The sequence below is a fragment of the Lissotriton helveticus genome, chromosome 8 (genome assembly GCF_964261635.1).
Source record: "Lissotriton helveticus chromosome 8, aLisHel1.1, whole genome shotgun sequence".
Classification (NCBI taxonomy): Eukaryota; Metazoa; Chordata; class Amphibia; order Caudata; family Salamandridae; genus Lissotriton; species Lissotriton helveticus.
The window spans coordinates 6,986,679-7,007,810 of NC_136069.1; positions in this window are offsets into that span (position 1 = coordinate 6,986,679).

Here is a 21,132-nt window from a genome sequence, read left to right on the forward strand (position 1 = left end):
GGTCACTGTGTCATTCATGAGTGTGGTCACTGTGTCATTCATGGGTGTGGTCACTGCGTCATTCATGGGCGTGGTCACTGTGTCATTCATGGGTGTGGTCACTGCGTCATTCATGGGTGTGGTCACTGCGTCATTCATGGGCGTGGTCACTGTGTCATTCATGGGTGTGGTCACTGTGTCATTCATGGGTGTGGTCACTGCGTCATTCATGGGTGTGGTCACTGTGTCATTCATGGGTGTGGTCACTGCGTCATTCATGGGTGTGGTCACTGTGTCATTCATGGGTGTGGTCACTGTGTCATTCATGGGTGTGGTCACTGCGTCATTCATGCGTGTGGTCACTGCGTCATTCATGGGTGTGGTCACTGCGTCACTCATGGGTGTGGTCACTGCGTCACTCATGGGTGTGGTCACTGCGTCATTCATGGGTGTGGTCACTGTGTCATTCATGGGTGTGGTCACTGTGTCATTCATGGGTGTGGTCACTGCGTCATTCATGGGTGTGGTCACTGTGTCATTCATGGGTGTGGTCACTGCATCATTCATGGATGTGGTCACTGCGTCATTCGTGGGTGTGGTCACTGCATCACTCGTGGGTGTGGTCACTGTGTCATTCATGGGTGTGGTCACTGTGTCATTCATGGGTGTGGTCACTGTAGGAGAGTAGGGTCTGCAATCCTATGATCACCCAGATTTTTGCTTTTTGCTGCACTGGTTTACGACTTTCCCTGGCTGTGGGCCTGCTAATCAGACCCACAGCCTAGCTGTTCTCTCTATCCAAATTGTACTTAGGTACTGAATTGGCACTGGGCCCTCTCCAAGTCCCTGTACCCAGGGCTGAGGTGCACCCAGAAGTCTCCCAGGGGCTGAAGCATGTATTATGCCACCCCTGGATTGACTAACTAAAACTGACACAACTGGCTGCACGACAGCTGGGGCAAGGTGGTGTACTCACCCTTTGCTTTAGATATAGTATGCCTATATCTAACCCTAAAATGGACACACAGATCTCCTATCAGTCACTCCTATGGCAGGCCTTAACAATCCTGAAGGCAGAGTGCGTGGAATCGTGTGAGATGGTGCTCTGGCATGAGCTGAGCCTGTCTGCGGCTTTCGGGATCTATCCCTTAGCCGTTTCCATGATATCGCATACCATATACTCTTAAGTGCATTATAATCCTCGCGGTTATGTGCCAACTCTGGTATCGCTTTATCAAAACATGTCGAGTAAGGTGTCATACGAATTGGAATACTAACCCCTCGCCAATTCTGGCGACGGGGTTAGCATTCCACCCTTCTAGAGGGACACGACATGCCTGTAACCTATAACCCGGTTAAAAGTCAGACAGAGCCTTAGCATCCACAAAATGGATGCTGCCACCGAGACACAAGTCTGCCCTCCTGCTGCTGGGAGTCCTCCCAGAGCAGGAGATAAGGACAAAGGGTTTCCTGCCAGGGGCGGTGCCAGCACCGTCCCAGACAGGGTTTTGTGTATTGTAGGTAGGCAGGGCTTTAGAGGAAGGTGACTGCACGTGGCACCCCGGTGCTCACTGTGCATAGGCTGGCTGGAACCAGTTCCAGGGTCACTCCAGACCCTGTGCTGGGGAAAAGCCCGCCAAGGAAGTGGGTGTAACCACCCCCCTCCTAGTCCCACCCATAGGGCAGGACTTAGTCGCATGCCAGCCCCTTTTTACAGGATAAAGAGAGAGACTGGCCCCCTTCCAAATCAGATCATCTTTGGAATCAAGATACCACTTTCCACGAAAGGACTTCACGATTTCTTCCTCAAGATTCTCCCTTGTGGCTAAGGAGTAGTCACCCTGCATCCGCAGGCACCATCTAAGAACACTGCGGTCTGCTGCGCGTCCTTCCTCCGGAATCCGACTGCCCAGCTCGACGAGACCCGGCTTCCCTGGCACCTCTGACCTCTACCCACCTCTACAGCCCAGCTGAGAACCGTGGGTGCGACGAGACCTCGAGGGACCGGCCATCGCCAAGACTGCACGACTTCTGCACAGCAAGCCCACCGAGTAATTTCCTGGTGAGTGCTTTGGGGTCCGAGAAGCCCCCACCCTGAGCAGCTCCAGCACCGAAGAGCAGCCCCCCAGCATCTCCACGATCTGCGTGGGGCCCTTCTGCTTTTTACTGCTCACCGCGTTGTTTGGCTACTAGCCCGCTGGCTTGTGGCCTTCCTGACGACGCCCGACGACATTTCTGCTGCTGGTCTGGTTGCTCCAGACTGGCCCTTGCTCCCTCCCAGAAGAGGAGCACCCTGGACCCTCCTGGTCCACTCAAGACGCCATTTTGAGTCCACCGCGTGGGCTTGAATTAGCCAAGGCTTGTTGCCCAATCCTGGGTAACTTCGACGCCAACGACTTCATCCTTCGTGGGACAGCTCGCACCTCCATCCTGGTCGCCGACAACGCCTCCTGGTCCGAGAGACTGCAGAGCCCAGCAGCGCCCACTCACCTGACTGCGGTGACTTCGCCCGGTGCCATCCTGGTGCCCACTTAATCACTGGCTAGTGATTCAAGAACTTGGTCCCCTCTGCTTTCAGGTTTTCTTCTTCCTTGATCCAGGCTTGGATCCATCGAACTTTTCTTCACTGGTCGCCTGCCAGCAACTTCTTCCTTCCAGGCTCCCGGTCCGGCAACGAGATTCCCGACGTCTTTTCAGACCTATGCAGCTGCAGCCCCTGGGCTAGGTAACTTCGGCACTTCGGTGTCCCAGCATAGCCTCACTATCCTAGGGTCAGGATCCACTGTCGTTTTCTTCCTACCAGGTCGGGTTCGCCCGTGAACACTAACTTTGCCTTTACTAGCCTCCATAGACTTTGTCCCGCATCCCGCGTGAGAGTGCACACTCTGCACCCGAGTCCCCTGGGCCTCCTAGTAGTAACCTAACGATTCCCTAGTCCAGTCCCAGCGATTCCAAAGCCTATTAGAACTGTTACTTACCTGCTAGTAATTCGCATTCCACTTTTAGCGTATATGGTTTTTCGTGCCCCTCGGGCATTTGTGTAACGTGCTAACTTAAAAGTATTTTCGTAAGAGTTTTGTTGTGTGCTTAGCACCCTGTCCTCATAAAGAGTACAGGGTTGTTGTGATTCTAATAAATACATTGTTTATTTTCATAACACTTGTGTGGTGTCCTTTCACTGGGTGTTCAAGGGGTAATGTGATGGTAAAACAGCTGGCTTAACACGCCCTCTAGAGTCTTAGCCTTAGACTGCTCGTATCCATGCTACTAGGATAGCTGGTCTATAAGGTTGACTTACAATCAATCATCAATAAGGGTTGTTTGGACTGATATATAGTGATCACTAGAATAGTGAACACTGCACATCAGGCCAACTTCTCACATTGGTGAGCAGCGGTTGGGATTTGAGCTTGCTGTTGTTTTACCACACATGCCCTAAGGATATCTTGTGAAAGATCACATAAGTACTAAAGGTACATATAACTTAGCTTAGAATACTCTGAGTTCTACTGAACCAGCTGTTGTAGCTCCTAGGGCCTAGCACACCCTAAACTACAACTCTAGCAAGGGATCAGTAGGCAAACATATAGTGTAGGTAAGTGCACCACTTACACCTCACTAGAAAAGCATGTCGACTCAGGGGGACTCTACTGAGACTCCCCTGGTCAGTGTTGACCCTCCACAGGTCACTTCAAGATATGCAGCTCTCAATTTTCAGGAGATGAGGCAACTCTGTGTCTCCAGGAAACTGAAGCAGGGGTCTAACCCCACCCTTCCCTTTCTGATAGGTCTCTTAGAGACATATGATGCCAGAAAGCTCTCTCAGTTACATGAGAGCATGCCAGCCTTAGAGGGAACCTCTGGGGATCCAGACCTCCCCAACACTGATTCAGCAGTTGAGGAGGAGGATCAGGAGGTACTCTCTGGGGATGAGGTAGACAAAGGTCTTGAGGTAGTCAGAAGGCTAACTAGGACCAACTTAGACTTACTTGGGCTAGGATCTGGGGGCCCCCCAGTACTAACCCGAAGTGGGCCTAACCTTGGAGTTAGGAGAGATAGATCTCTTTCTAGGGACTCCAATAGATCTCTGCACTCTAATGCCTCTTCTCAGGGGAGAAGGAATCCTCCACAGAGGAGATTTACTTCCCCTCAGAGAAAGGAGCATGAAGCTAGGATGAGACAAGCTGAACTGAGGATTGAAAGGGAAGAAATTGCCCTGGCCAAAGAGAAGCTTGCCCTGGCAAGAGAGCAGCAGATGAGTGGGCTAGCTCCCACTGGTGGCAGCAATCTCCCAAGAGATAGAGAGAAGGGTTTAGATACTAAACACCTGACTAAAATAGTGCCCCCCTTTAAGCAAGGGGATGACATCCAGAAATGGATGGCTGCTCTGGAGAGGGCCTGCACTGTGCAGAACATTCCCCAGAGTCAGTGGGCAGCTATACTGTGGCTCTCCTTTGATGGTAAAGGTAGAGATAAGCTCCTCACTACAAGAGTGGAGGATGCTAACAATTACCAGGTCCTGAAGAATACACTGGTTGATGGGTTTGGTTTAACCACTGAGCAGTACAGGTTGCTGTTCAGAGACACCCAGAAAACTCAGTCTCAGGACTGGTCTGATTTTGTGGATTGTGCCACTAAGGCTTTGGAGGGCTGGTTGCTGGGTAGCAAGGTTACAGATTACACAGGATTGTATAATCTAATGATGAGAGAACAAATTTTAAACAATTGTCAGAACCAGTTGCTGCACCAGCACCTTGTTGATTCAGATCTGACCTCTCCCCAAGAATTGGGAAAGAAGGCAGACAAATGGGTCAGGACAAGGATCAAGCAGAACCAGAACCAGAACCAGGGTGGTCAGAAGAAAGCAGACCAGAAGGGTAATGTTAAGAATGAGCAAAATTACCAGAAGTCTTCACCAGGTCCCCAACAAACCAAAGAGGGTGGGGGTCAGGCTTCCCAGAAGAAGAAGACTCAAGAAGGCCAGTCAAAAAGGTGGTGCCAGTACTGCAAAAGTAAATCTCACTGGTGTAGTGAGTGCACCAAAAGAGGAGGAGGACAAACTCCTACCACTACAGCTCCTAAAGCAACTGCACCCCCTAGTACAGTCAGTAGTGGTAGTGTCACTCCCAAGGCATTAGTTGGGTTAACCTTGGGTACTGAGGGGTCTGACAACTTAGTTGGCACACTCACTCAGGCTGTCCTTGTCTGTACAGGGGATATGGATATGTCCCCTGAAATAAGTCCCAATACTTTGGGCAAATACAGGCAGACACCTTTGATTAATGGCAAAATGGCTCAGGCCTATAGGGACACTTGTGCCAGTGTCACCATGGTGACACCTAACTTTGTGGACCCTGGACAGATCATGCCAGGTACTGATTTCCTGGTGACCAATGCCAGCAATGTCACTACTAGTCATAGTGTGGCAATTGTAGCTTTCTCCTGGGGTGGAGTGAAGGGACAAAAGAAAGTTGTAGTCAGTTCAGACCTCCCAGTTGATTGTTTGTTGGGCAATGATTTGGAGTCATCACAATGGTCAGAAGTGGAGCAGAGGACTCACATGGAGATGTTAGGCTTGCCAGCACATGTGCTTGCTGTGACTAGGTCACAGGCCAGAAAATGCCCCACTGAACAGGTGCTGGATCCTGAAATGATGGACCAGACGCCTCCCAAGAAGAAGAGCAGTAAGGGTAAGGCTTTGCCTTCCCCCTTGCCCCAGGTTGAGGATCAAGTCTCTGAGGAGGCTGATCTAGAAGAGCTGAGGGAAACTGAGCCTAAAGAGCTTGAACTTGATCAAGTTGAGTTTCTGGGCTCAGGGGGACCCTCCAGAGCAGACCTGGGGAAGGAACAGTTGAGCTGCCCTTCCCTTGAACCCCTCAGACAGCAGGCTGCTGCTGAGGCTGCAGGGAATGCCACAGGTGCCCACAGGGTATACTGGGAAGATGGACTCCTGTACTCTGAGTCAAGAGACCCCAAGCCTGGTGCAACCAGGAGGCTGGTCATCCCCTTGTCTCTGAGAGGTTTCCTTCTCACCTTGGCCCATGAGATTCCCCTTGCAGGTCATTTAGGTCAGACAAAGACTTGGGACAGGCTTGTCTCACACTTTCACTGGCCACATATGAATGAGAATACCAAGGAGTTTTGTCGCTCATGTGTCACTTGCCAAGCCAGTGGTAAGTCAGGTGGCACAACAAAGGCCCCCCTCATACCACTACCTGTGGTGGGGGTTCCCTTTGAAAGGGTGGGGATTGACATTGTTGGTCCAATGGAACCCCAGACAGCATCAGGACACAAGTTTATACTGGTGGTGGTGGACCATGCCACCAGGTATCCTGAGGCTATTCCCCTTAGGACCACTACAGCCCCTGTAGTGGCAAGAGCCCTAGTTGGAGTGTTCTCCAGAGTGGGTTTCCCTAAAGAGGTCGTTTCTGACAGAGGTACAAACTTCATGTCAGGATATCTGACTGCCATGTGGAAAGAGTGTGGTGTGAACTACAAGTTCACCACACCCTATCATCCACAATGCAATGGGCTTGTTGAGAGATTCAACAGGACCCTGAAAGGGATGATTCATGGACTACCTGAACCTCTTAGGAGAAGATGGGATGTCCTGATCCCCTGCCTCTTGTTTGCTTACAGAGAGGTCCCACAGAAGGGGGTTGGCTACAGCCCTTTTGAGCTTCTGTATGGGCATCCTGTAAGGGGACCCCTGTGTTTGGTGAAGGAAGGATGGGAGAGACCTCTCAAAAAGCCTGCAACCAACATAGTGGACTATGTACTTGGTCTCCGCTCCAGGATGGCTGAGTATATGGAAAAGGCATCTAAAAACCTTGAGGCCAGCCAGGAACTTCAAAAAGCTTGGCATGACCAAAAGGCTGTACTGACTGTGTACCAGCCAGGACAGAAGGTGTGGGTGCTGGAGCCAGTGGCCCCAGCAGCTCTGAAAGACAAATGGTCTGGGCCCCACACCATCATTGAGCAAAAGGGAGAGGTTACCTACTTGGTGGACCTTGGAACTCCCAGGAGCCCTCTCAGAGTGCTCCATGTTAACAGGCTCAAGGCATATGTTGACAGGAAGGACATGAGCTTGCTCATGGCCACAGATGAGGGACAGGAGGAAGAGAGTGACCCTCTCCCAGACCTGCTCACTCAGAATCCTGATGATGGGTCAGTTGATGGTGTTGTCTTTTGTGGCAGCCTCACTGAACATCAGCAACAGGATTGCAGGCAAGTTCTGCAATCCTTTCGACATATGTTCTCTCTGACACCCAGCCAAACTGATTGGTGTACCCATGATGTTGACACTGGAGACAGTCTGCCTGTCAAGAGTAAAATCTACAGGCAGCCTGATCATGTTAGAGACTGCATCAAAACTGAAGTGCAGAGAATGTTGGAACTGGGAGTCATTGAGCCCTCAGATAGCCCTTGGGCTAGCCCAGTAGTTCTAGTGCCAAAGCCTCACACCCAGGGTGGTAAGAGAGAGATGAGGTTTTGCGTAGACTACAGAGGCCTCAATGCAGTCACTAAGACTGATGCCCACCCAATACCAAGAGCAGATGAGCTTATAGATAGATTGGCTTCTGCCAACTTCTTAAGCACATTTGATTTGACAGCTGGGTATTGGCAAATCAGGTTAGCTGAGGAAGCCAAACCTAAGACAGCATTTTCTACCCCTGGAGGGCATTATCAATTTGTGGTAATGCCCTTTGGACTGAAAAATGCACCTGCCACCTTCCAAAGGTTGGTGAATCAAGTCCTCACTGGGCTGGATGACTTCTGTGCAGCTTATCTTGACGATATTGCTGTCTTTAGCTCCACCTGGGAGGATCACCTGGTCCACCTGAGGAAAGTGTTAGAGGCCCTGCAAAAGGCAGGCCTCACTATCAAGGCCACAAAGTGCCAGATAGGGCAGTCACAGGTTGTATACCTGGGCCACCTTGTAGGTGGAGGCCAGGTTCAGCCACTGGAGAGTAAGATACAGGCCATCAAGGACTGGACTCCTCCAATCACCCAGACTCAGGTTCGAGCTTTCTTGGGCCTGACTGGGTACTATAGGAAGTTTGTCAGAAATTATGGGTCCATAGTGACCCCCCTTAATGACCTGACAAGCAAGAAGATGCCAAAGAAAGTTCAGTGGACAGCAAGCTGTCAGAAAGCATTCAATGACCTAAAGCAGGCCATGTGCACAGCACCTATCCTCAAGAGTCCAGATTACTCCAAGCCATTCATTGTCCAAACAGATGCTTCTGAGTTGGGTGTGGGAGCTGTTCTGTCTCAACTGAATTTTGATGGTAATGATCAGCCTATTGCTTTCATTAGTAGGAGGCTGACACCCAGAGAGAAAAATTGGTCAGCTATTGAGAGGGAGGCCTTTGCTGTGGTCTGGGCCCTGAAGAAGCTGAGGGCCTACTTGTTTGGCACTCACTTCACCATTCAGACAGTCCATAAGCCCCTCTTGTGGCTAAATCAGATGAAGGGTGAAAACCCCAAACTGCTTAGGTGGTCCATTTCCCTACAGGGGATGGATTTTACAGTGGAGCATAGACCTGGGACTGATCACAGCAATGCTGATGGGCTCTCCAGGTATTTCCACTTAGAGCAAGAAGACTCACCTGGTCAAGGTTAGTTTATTGTCCCAAAGTTTGGGGGGGGGTCATGTAGGAGAGTAGGGTCTGCAATCCTATGATCACCCAGATTTTTGCTTTTTGCTGCACTGGTTTACGACTTTCCCTGGCTGTGGGCCTGCTAATCAGACCCACAGCCTAGCTGTTCTCTCTATCCAAATTGTACTTAGGTACTGAATTGGCACTGGGCCCTCTCCAAGTCCCTGTACCCAGGGCTGAGGTGCACCCAGAAGTCTCCCAGGGGCTGAAGCATGTATTATGCCACCCCTGGATTGACTAACTAAAACTGACACAACTGGCTGCACGACAGCTGGGGCAAGGTGGTGTACTCACCCTTTGCTTTAGATATAGTATGCCTATATCTAACCCTAAAATGGACACACAGATCTCCTATCAGTCACTCCTATGGCAGGCCTTAACAATCCTGAAGGCAGAGTGCGTGGAATCGTGTGAGATGGTGCTCTGGCATGAGCTGAGCCTGTCTGCGGCTTTCGGGATCTATCCCTTAGCCGTTTCCATGATATCGCATACCATATACTCTTAAGTGCATTATAATCCTCGCGGTTATGTGCCAACTCTGGTATCGCTTTATCAAAACATGTCGAGTAAGGTGTCATACGAATTGGAATACTAACCCCTCGCCAATTCTGGCGACGGGGTTAGCATTCCACCCTTCTAGAGGGACACGACATGCCTGTAACCTATAACCCGGTTAAAAGTCAGACAGAGCCTTAGCATCCACAAAATGGATGCTGCCACCGAGACACAAGTCTGCCCTCCTGCTGCTGGGAGTCCTCCCAGAGCAGGAGATAAGGACAAAGGGTTTCCTGCCAGGGGCGGTGCCAGCACCGTCCCAGACAGGGTTTTGTGTATTGTAGGTAGGCAGGGCTTTAGAGGAAGGTGACTGCACGTGGCACCCCGGTGCTCACTGTGCATAGGCTGGCTGGAACCAGTTCCAGGGTCACTCCAGACCCTGTGCTGGGGAAAAGCCCGCCAAGGAAGTGGGTGTAACCACCCCCCTCCTAGTCCCACCCATAGGGCAGGACTTAGTCGCATGCCAGCCCCTTTTTACAGGATAAAGAGAGAGACTGGCCCCCTTCCAAATCAGATCATCTTTGGAATCAAGATACCACTTTCCACGAAAGGACTTCACGATTTCTTCCTCAAGATTCTCCCTTGTGGCTAAGGAGTAGTCACCCTGCATCCGCAGGCACCATCTAAGAACACTGCGGTCTGCTGCGCGTCCTTCCTCCGGAATCCGACTGCCCAGCTCGACGAGACCCGGCTTCCCTGGCACCTCTGACCTCTACCCACCTCTACAGCCCAGCTGAGAACCGTGGGTGCGACGAGACCTCGAGGGACCGGCCATCGCCAAGACTGCACGACTTCTGCACAGCAAGCCCACCGAGTAATTTCCTGGTGAGTGCTTTGGGGTCCGAGAAGCCCCCACCCTGAGCAGCTCCAGCACCGAAGAGCAGCCCCCCAGCATCTCCACGATCTGCGTGGGGCCCTTCTGCTTTTTACTGCTCACCGCGTTGTTTGGCTACTAGCCCGCTGGCTTGTGGCCTTCCTGACGACGCCCGACGACATTTCTGCTGCTGGTCTGGTTGCTCCAGACTGGCCCTTGCTCCCTCCCAGAAGAGGAGCACCCTGGACCCTCCTGGTCCACTCAAGACGCCATTTTGAGTCCACCGCGTGGGCTTGAATTAGCCAAGGCTTGTTGCCCAATCCTGGGTAACTTCGACGCCAACGACTTCATCCTTCGTGGGACAGCTCGCACCTCCATCCTGGTCGCCGACAACGCCTCCTGGTCCGAGAGACTGCAGAGCCCAGCAGCGCCCACTCACCTGACTGCGGTGACTTCGCCCGGTGCCATCCTGGTGCCCACTTAATCACTGGCTAGTGATTCAAGAACTTGGTCCCCTCTGCTTTCAGGTTTTCTTCTTCCTTGATCCAGGCTTGGATCCATCGAACTTTTCTTCACTGGTCGCCTGCCAGCAACTTCTTCCTTCCAGGCTCCCGGTCCGGCAACGAGATTCCCGACGTCTTTTCAGACCTATGCAGCTGCAGCCCCTGGGCTAGGTAACTTCGGCACTTCGGTGTCCCAGCATAGCCTCACTATCCTAGGGTCAGGATCCACTGTCGTTTTCTTCCTACCAGGTCGGGTTCGCCCGTGAACACTAACTTTGCCTTTACTAGCCTCCATAGACTTTGTCCCGCATCCCGCGTGAGAGTGCACACTCTGCACCCGAGTCCCCTGGGCCTCCTAGTAGTAACCTAACGATTCCCTAGTCCAGTCCCAGCGATTCCAAAGCCTATTAGAACTGTTACTTACCTGCTAGTAATTCGCATTCCACTTTTAGCGTATATGGTTTTTCGTGCCCCTCGGGCATTTGTGTAACGTGCTAACTTAAAAGTATTTTCGTAAGAGTTTTGTTGTGTGCTTAGCACCCTGTCCTCATAAAGAGTACAGGGTTGTTGTGATTCTAATAAATACATTGTTTATTTTCATAACACTTGTGTGGTGTCCTTTCACTGGGTGTTCAAGGGGTAATGTGATGGTAAAACAGCTGGCTTAACACGCCCTCTAGAGTCTTAGCCTTAGACTGCTCGTATCCATGCTACTAGGATAGCTGGTCTATAAGGTTGACTTACAATCAATCATCAATAAGGGTTGTTTGGACTGATATATAGTGATCACTAGAATAGTGAACACTGCACATCAGGCCAACTTCTCACAGTCACTGTGTCATTCATGGGTGTGGTCACTGCGTCATTCATGGGTGTGGTCACTGCATCATTCATGGGTGTGGTCACCGTGTCATTCATGGGTGTGGTCACTGTGTCACCCATAAGTGTGGTCACTGTGTCATTCATGGGTGTGGTCACTGTGTCATTCATGGGTGTGGTCACTGCGTCATTCATGGGTGTGGTCACTGTGTCATTCATGGGTGTGGTCACTGTGTCATTCATGGGTGTGGTCACTGCGTCATTCATGGGTGTTGTCACTGTGTCATTCATGGGTGTGGTCACTGCGTCATTCATGGGTGTGGTCACTGCGTCAATCATGGGCGTGGTCACTGCGTCAATCATGGGTGTGGTCACTGCGTCATTCATGGGCGTGGTCACTGCGTCATTCATGGGTGAGGTCACTGCGTCATTCATGGGCGTGGTCACTGTGTCATTCATGGGTGTGGTCACTGCGTCATTCATGGGTGTGGTCACTGCGTCATTCATGGGCGTGGTCACTGTGTCATTCATGGGTGTGGTCACTGTGTCATTCATGGGTGTGGTCCCTGTGTCATTCATGGGTGTGGTCACTGTGTCATTCATGGGTGTGGTCACTGTGTCATTCATGGGTGTGGTCACTGCGTCATTCATGGGTGTGGTCACTGTGTCATTCATGGGTGTGGTCACTGTGTCATTCATGGGTGTGGTCACTGTGTCATTCATGGGTGTGGTCACTGCATCATTCATGGGTGTGGTCACTGTGTCATTCATGGGTGTGGTCACTGCGTCATTCATGGGTGTGGTCACTGTGTCATTCATGGGTGTGGTCACTGTGTCATTCATGGGTGTGGTCACTGCGTCATTCATGGGTGTGGTCACTGTGTCATTCATGGGTGTGGTCACTGTGTCATTCATGGGTGTGGTCACTGTGTCATTCATGGGTGTGGTCACTGTGTCATTCATGGGCGTGATCGCTGTGTTATAAATGGGCGAGAGAGTAGAGCTTGTGTAACCTAGATCAAAAATGTGTTTCAACCCAAAGTGGCAGTGGATTTACTACTGGAACCTGTAAGTCGCTATAAAGAAGCATAAAAGTGAAAAATCTAAGGATTTTGAAGTTAAATAGTGAGAACGGATGGTAAAGCTGGGCCTATTAGTTACAATTTGCAAAACAAGAATTATGTACAACTATGTTTCTAGTGCTGAGAAGTCAGTGATGGAGACAGATAGTGCTCCCAGCAATAATAGCTGTATTGTAAAGCACCGAGGCGTCATTACTGGAGTACGGTCACACTGAGGACGCCCTGGAACACTGACAAGACACTGAAGAACAAGCATTTACAATGCAATGGTTTCGCCTTTGGAAAAGTTTGAGCTATTGGCATTGTAAATGACAAAATTTGTATATATTTCAAATTAGAGAAGTGCAGGGATTCAGTACCGGACAGTTTTAAGCACTAATTGGCGTACTGGTCCAGTGACAGTCTACGCAGAGATGTTTTAAGGCATGGGCAAAGTGAGCGATTGCCTAGGACCCCACCTTCTAAAGTCCCTCTGGAAAGTGAACCTACGCTCTGTCTCATCTCTAGACATCACTCACTTGCTCTCTCTTTGCCCCAGGTCATGTTAAGGATTTTTGTAGTCACCAAGAAGACGTATTTTACCTGTTCTTGTTTCATCACGTTTCTGAAAGTTATTTTGTTATATCATGTCAACCTGAATTAGAAGAAAATAGTAAAAAAGAAATCACAGCTTTTCCGAAAAGGGGCCCCAAAATATGTGTTGTCTGGGGCGGGCCACAAAAATCCTTAAGATGACACTGAGTCTCATTGGTCAGAATAGCTGACCACTGGGGAAGAAAGGCGCACGTTGAAGTGGAGAGCTCAGTGTCCTTGAGTGCTGTGTCTGCAAGAGGCTCTAACTGAGGAAGGACCAACTCAGACAGCCCGAAAAGGAGTCGATGGACTCCGTGGGCGGACAGAGAGCAGGACAGAGACGAAAGGGGAACACCTGGGTGGACGGGAAGGAGTGGTGGGCAAACGGACAGACAGGAGTGCGGGGAGATCGAGTGAATCATAGCTGGATGATGGGAGAGCTGAAGAAACGCATATGAATTTGAATGAAGGGTTAATGGACAGGAGGACAAGCAGAAGGGTCAGATAGGTGTGAAGGATGAACAAACCGGGGGGCAAGCAGGGTTGGACAGATAGGAAGAAGGGATGGTCGGAGACAGGTGGACAACCGGAAGAGACATGTGGACAGGATGGGCATAAAAGCAGATGAACTGGTTGAAGAATGGGCAGACGGACAATAATAACGCCCGGGTGGATACCCTGGCAGACAGATGGACAGAACAGATGGATGGGTACTTAACTTGGCTAAAGCCTCTGCCTGCGCCGGACTGAGATCGCCCACTCTCCCACTCATGGTGTCAAAGACTGAGGGCCCTCGTGGCTGTCAGTGATACGGCTCAGTCCTGCTGTTCTTGTAACTCTGATCTTTTCTCACTTCGTGTATATCTTTTTCTGCTTCCTCACCTCTCCTTCCTTCTCTCGACTCTTTGTCTCTCGCGCAGAAACACTCTCTTGAGAATCCAAACCGCACCGGCCCTGCCAATCCCCTCAATGCCCCGCCACTCCCCTGTTCTCCTCACGTCTCTCTTCTTGTACCTTCTGCAGTCTTTGCTCTCTCAGAGACCCGTCTGTTCCGGTGTTTTGTCTCTTCCTGCAGCTTTCCCTTCCCCTGAGCCCCGGTGTTGTGTAATAATACTTGGTACCCCAGGGGAAATGCGTCTTCTCTGCGCTGTGCTGTTTTCGCAGCGCTTTCTTATTGGACAACTCGGGCGTCTTTTCTGTAGCCCGAACCCTCAAGGAGAAGGCATCGCTCCCCGCCTCGTAGGGGCAACGAGAAGCAGCTGCGCTCGGAGCACTACTACTGCTGCTAGAAAGCAACTGCAACCTTTTTACCCAGAACATAACAAACCCCTTCAGTGAAGGTCTCTGTGAGGCACTGCACGGGATCGGTTTGTTCACCTTCCCATCAGCTCTTATAACGGGTAACGACAGCCTGTCTGGAGAGGCCGAGAAATACAGACATCTTTATAACTGCTGTAAACTAATTACATGTTATGCACCTGAAATTGTCTGACTAAAGACCAGACCCAGGCCCGAAAACAACGCTTTAATGCGGCAAATACAGTTAGAGGTGGGGCTCAGCACAAAAGCGTTCAGAAATGTCTATTATTTCATTATTTTGCCACTTGTAGGTCCCTAGCTTGCAACAGCTTGCAGCAAAATGTACAAATCCAAATGTGCTGGTTCCTGAGCTCCCATCCCCCACTGTGGCAGCCGCGAGGGGTCAGTCACGGATAGTGTGTGATGTCGAGGTGGACAGCAGCGGAATGGCTGATTCATGGGATGTCTGGACATCAAACAAAAGAAAGCTACCACATGCAAACAGCAGCAGCCACCCTGCCACTGCGTCTTCTTCACATGTCTGGTGGCTCAGGCTTTTCCGGAGCATACCCGGTTCCCGGAGCAGTTTTACTCAGATAATCTAAAGCCCATATTTTGGAAACACTTGGACTGTGCCATCTCTTTCACGGGAAGGTGAGAGGGTCGTTGTTTCACGCACTGACTTCTCATTGAAGAGGGAGAACTTCAAAGCCATTTCAGACACACTGCTGACGTCATTCCATTCTCCCCTACTATGCACGGACAGCGGGAGGGGGGCTGGTTAACGGACAGCGGGAAGGGGGGGCGGGTGAAAGGGCTCACGGACAGTGTGAGGGGGGGCGGGTGAACGGGCTCTGGTCCGGTGTAAACTGTGGGGTTCCCAACATCCAGGTTAAATCCAAGAGGCACAGGGCGAGGAGAGCAGCGGGGAGGGCTGCCATGGTTGGTCTCCTGGGTTCTCTGTGCGGACCGGCGCTGCTCTCTGCCTCCTGTCCTGTCTCTACGGCCCCTGCTCCAGACTGCACTTAAAACCGTGGCTGCGGGCTCTTTCCTGCCTGTGAGTCACTGCAGCGGGGCCTGGGAAGAGTCTGCCGAAAGTCACCAAGCCCCCTCTAACTCCGTGACAGAGGAGAGCTGCGGGCGGGTAAAGGACAGCGGGAGGGGGGCGGGAACACGAACGGTGGGCAGGAACGGGCACACGTGTGTAGGCCAGTGCAGGAAAATAAACTGGGATACCTCCCCGTGAAAGTAAAAAACACTAAACAGCAAGCACTCACCTGGACTTCCTCCGGCGCTCCAGCCGACTCCTGCAAAAGCCAATTCCAAATGAGAACAAGTCAGGTCCCGGGCCGCGCTGTGATTGGCTGACGTCACGGGGGTTTCCCGGCCGGCAGCCAATCACAGCGCGGCCCGGGAATGACGTCACGGGGGTGTCCCGGGCCGGCAGCCAATCGCAGCGCGGCCCGGGACAAAGGGGCGGGGCTTAAAAAAAGCACCAGAAACGCCCCCGAATCGCGTTTTCGAGAGAAAACGCGATTGACAGCCTCTGCCTCCCAATGGCTAGCCTCCATTTATGGAGCTAGCCAATTGGAAACAGAGGCTGTCCTAACCTCACTATTAGAAACAACAGATTTCGATCTGGGAGTGGCTTCGCCCCTCGCCAGGTTACGAAACCTAAAAACTTTCACTGAGGAGCCCTATAGCGCAGAGAAGGCTTTGATGGAGATAAAGGGCAGTGAGTGGGAACTGAGCTGTATCCTAAGGCATCGAGAAGTCATTAGGAAAGCACAGTGGCGGCTCCTCGAGGGAGTGCTGTGGGGCGGTTGGGCTTGGTGGGCGGGGTAGGGGCATGGTGGGGGGTAGTAAACTCTGGAATGCGGCCAAAGAGAGTTGTGTTTATTAATCAATAAATAAAAGAAATTACATTGCGTGCTGCAACGCCGATTTGGCATTGCAGCGCGTGCAATGTAATTTCTTTTATTTATTTATTCATACACACAACTCCGGCCGCATTCCAGAGTTTACTACCCCCCACCATGCCCCTACCCGCCCCACTGCCCAGCAGCACTCCCTCGAGGAGCCGCCACTGGGGAAACATAAGGAAAAGGACAAGGTTTATTCGGCCCTGATCAATGCATGTTCTCTCCCAAAGCACAAATACGAAATAGCGGACTTTTTTGGATAAGTATCATCTTGATCTCCTATTTATTACAGACACACGGGCCGACCCCTCAACAGGCCCACACTTCTATATTTTTACACCTACAAACAAAGTTAGCCCAGCACACTTTAAAGGTCAAGTAATAAGCAATAAACAGTTTTCAAAATGCAAATGTTTTCCAATTGAGTCGATGTTATGTGGTCGTATTAAATGTCATCCTTTATTTTTCTTTTTAAAAACATTTTGCAACCGCCAACGCGTTTCGTCGTCAAACGGACTTCTTCAGGGCTCGCAGTATGTATTTGTTGCGCTGTCATATGATTATTGCCAACGTATTTTGACCAATTCGTTTTGAGAACAGTTAGCACCTCGAGAATATCGTATTTTTCACTCCAGGTAATTTCCATGTTGAATTTGTATCAAGGTAGAGTGTAGTTCAGGCAGATAAATTGGGTTCACCCTCAATCCCGGTCAAAAAAGCCAGAAACGTAGGTGTCATTTTTGACGATAAATTATCTTTTAAACATCATGCTAATTCAGTGGTCTCCTCATCCTTCTATGTCTTAAGAATGATCATGAAATTGTTGCCTTTTATCCTGGATGGTACCAGCAGAAAGTTAATTTCCGCTCTCGTCAGGTTTAAAGTTGAGTAGTTCAATAACCTTTTAATTAATGCACAGGAAAGGGTCAGGAAAGCAGCAGTTGGTGCAGAACGCAGCCGCTACGATACTGCCGGGTACTCCCAAGTTCAAGACCATCTCTAACGTGGTGCGACAGCGCCATTGGCTGCCCATAAAAAGCAGAACGAAATTTAAAGCTCTCTGTATCGCATACAAGGCACTTCACAATACAGGACCTGAATTCTTGAAGGAATCTTTTCTGGCATACACGCCCATGAGATCTCTTCGCTCAGCCGGTGCCAATCTTCTTGTCGTCCCTAGAACCAAGAGAACCAACTGGGGCGACAGAAGTTTCGTAGTTGCCGCGGCTAAACTGTGGAATTCTCTACCCCTGCAGATTAAGGCTAGTCCCACTCTGCTATCACACAGGAAACAAATAAAACCTTGGCTTTTCAATTAATAGGCTTTTCTTCCAGCTTTACGCCTTATCTTTTTCAGCACATAGCGCCGAGACACCTACGGATATTTGTGCGCTTTACAAGTTGTTTAAATAAGTAAAAATAATTCACTGGAGGAAGGTCACAGTGAGAATGCCCTGTAACACTGACAACGCACTGAAGAAAAATGTTCACTAAGGAGCCATATAGCGCTAAGAAGGCACCTAGAGGAGGAAGGCACTGACAGGGATCATGCTGGTATTGTCAGGCACCAAGAAGCCATTCCTGGGGTAAGGTCACATCCACAAAACAATGGAGAAAAGCGCTCACTGCATGAGTGCACTAGCGCCAAGAAGACACTGCTGGGCAAAGCTGTTATCACAAAACCACAACAAGACACTTTAGGAGGCTTTGCGCTGCCTCAAAGTGAATTAACACAAGTTTCTTGACCAACATGCACTGCAGACAGCACTGCTGAGCTCTCTACAACTGAAAGGCAGAAGAACATTTGTACAAGATCACAACATTTGTCAAAATGAAGAAGCCGGGATTCCAACCTCCATCTTCTAGTTCTGAAGACTGCTGTGAAACAGTGGATGTAGTGTCCTCCAATATGTAGGGTTTCTCGATGCCCCTCTGGGAAAGAGGAGTTACTGCCAGCCTGCAGCCTTCCACGCTTGACACAAGTTGTGACGTGTACGGCTCCTGGGAATACATCTTCTTGTAAATACTTTTCCGTTATTTTAACCCCATAACCGCGGCCGTTATTTCACCGCAGTGCGGCGGTTCCGCCGAGTGGGCGGGGCCACGTCGGCCGTTGGACGTTCGCAGCACCAGCGAGGTAGTGCTCACACATCACAGCAATTTAAAAAAGCTTCAGAAAATTCCAATCTCTGATTGTTCTTGAAACAAATGTTAGCCATATTAGTCTGCTTTGTGATTGGCAGCTGGGTTCTTGTTGAGTGGACTGAGTGCATTTGCTGAGAGACAGAACCTGAAAGTGCAGCGACTTATACTCATTGCAGACGCTCCACGCCTCACATTCTGCGTGTTTGTTGCAGTGTTACCCCTCCAGTCCAACGTCCATGCCCAGAATGAGGCATAACATGATATCGCAGTTTTCGGACCCGGTTACAATGCTTTAGTACCTTGAGACCAGTTTCCTTTGCGCACCTTCTGTTGGTGTTTTCCTGGTGCTAGGCTTAACTCGCATTTTCCCAGACTTTTGACTGGTCATTGAGAAAATACAGATGCCGTAGGGTGCAGTGTTTATCGGGTGCGGTAATACCCAACAGGTTGGAATGAGGGTATTCAGACAAAATATTGAAATTAAAATATCGTCAAACCAAGATATTGTCTCCAAATTATCATGATTTGGAAATACCATCTGCAAAAATATCGTTGTCAGGAATATCGATTTTAGGGTAAGTAATGTTGATTTTTAAAATATCAAAGTCATTAATATCGTTTTCAAAAATATACTTGTTTATAATATTGTTTTTTAATTATAGTTATCTATTTTGGTATATATTTTAAATGTATATGATGTGAATTTTTTGTATGTTTGTTGTTCATTTTTTTTATATAGTTGTTAAATTTTTAATCGTTATGAAATGTAAATGAATTTTGTTTTGTGATTTTTTGTACCATAGCGTGTTGTGGTTTTATAGGGGTACAGGGTGGGAAGTAATTTAATTATAATGAATTAATCATTTGTTTTAAACGCATATTATTTTTTTAACTGGTAATTAATTATGTTAATTATACAATTTTGTATTTTTATTTAAATTTTAGGTGTGGGTATGGGGTTTATAGGGCTACAGGTTGGGAAGTAATTTAAGTGTAATTAATTAATAATTAGTTCTTAATTAAGATTATTTAATGGATAATTAATTATGTTACTTGTGAAAATATATATATTTTTTATTTTAGATGCGGCTTGTAGGGCTTATAGGGATGCAAGGGGGAAGTAAATGAATTCTTATTAATTAATAATTAGTTGTGAATTATTTAATTGATATTTAATTGTGTTCATTGTGTAATTCTTTTTTTATTTTTGTATTTTAGGTGCTGGAGTTTATTGGGGTACAGGGTGTGAAGTAAATTACTTTTAAGTAATTATTATTTCATTTTTAATGAATAATACTTATTTAATTGATAATTAATTAAGCAAATTATGCAATTACAGTTTTATTACGTACATTTCAGGGGTGGGTTGTGGTTTTTGTAGAGGTATAAGGTGAGAAGTAAATTAATTTTATTTAAGTTATATATATTTTTTAATTTATAATAATTGTTACATTGATAATTGATAATGTTAATTGTGTAATAATGTTTTGTTAAGTTACATTTTATGAGTGTGAATCAAAGTCCTGTGCACACGTATTCGTATGATAGGTTTTAGTGTAAAAACCAAACTTTTAAAACAATGTTTTTGAATAAATAACGGAGGTCGACATCCCAAGTTTCATGTAGATGGATTTATATATCAATCCAGATCAGTACAAAAGAAACAAACCAGCCAACACGTGTTTTGTCACAACGTGGTGCAGTTGTGACTCTTCAGGGCTGTCGGTTTGTGAAAAAGGTCAGGAACTCGCAAAACTGGTGTATACTTCCGACCTAGTTGCGGCACGGGTAAATGATCAGGGTGAGAGATCAGGAAAGTTGCGAGATAACAACCCCTGATGTCTCCGAGTAGAGAGACGCGATGGTGAATGACGGGTGCGTCCTAGGTAGTAGGAGATCAGAGATCTGGTGCGTGTAAATTCTGTATATCCGGGTAATGGCACCCGTCCTTCACCATCGTGTCTCTCGACCAACTAAACGCACAAGCTAGAGCGCCATCACTTCCTTACATAATCCAAACCCGTCACCAATATCACATTTTAGGAGTGTGTTGTGTGTTTTGTGGGGTTTTATTATAGTAATCAAATTAATTATAATTAAGTAATAATACATTTTTATTTAATGATAATTAGTTTATTAATAAATATTTATTTTAATAGTGTAAATAATTTGATTTTTAAAATTGTATTTTAGGTGTGGGTTGTGAGTTTTGTCGAGGTATAAGGTGGGAAGTAACTAAAATAAAATTATTTTATAGACTTGTTTTGTTAATAAAAAATGTTTTAATACATATTTCTATTACTTTACCATATGTATTTAACATTGTAATATGTATTTGTGTTGTTTAATTTTTAATATACAATATATATATATTTTTTTACATTTATATTTATTTGTCTACTATATTTTTGCAAATATGTTATTGTGCTGAAGAGAATTTGTTTGTTTCTAATGTTACACTGACTGGAATGGGAATAGTAAATGTTACCCCTCCGCAATACAACACTTTCCCTACTGTTGCACTGACAGTAGTGGGAATAGTACCTTTTACCCCTTCGCAATCCAACACTTTCACCAACTGTTGCACTGACTGGATTCAGAATACTAAGTTTTACCCCTCCTCTATCCAACACTTTCTCTACTGTTGCAATCATTGGAGTTGGAATAGTAAACTTTACCCCTGTGGCGTCCAACGCTTTTCCTACTGTTGCACTCACTGAAGTGGGAATAGTAGATTTTACCCCTCCGCTATCAAACACTTTCCCTACTGTTCCACTT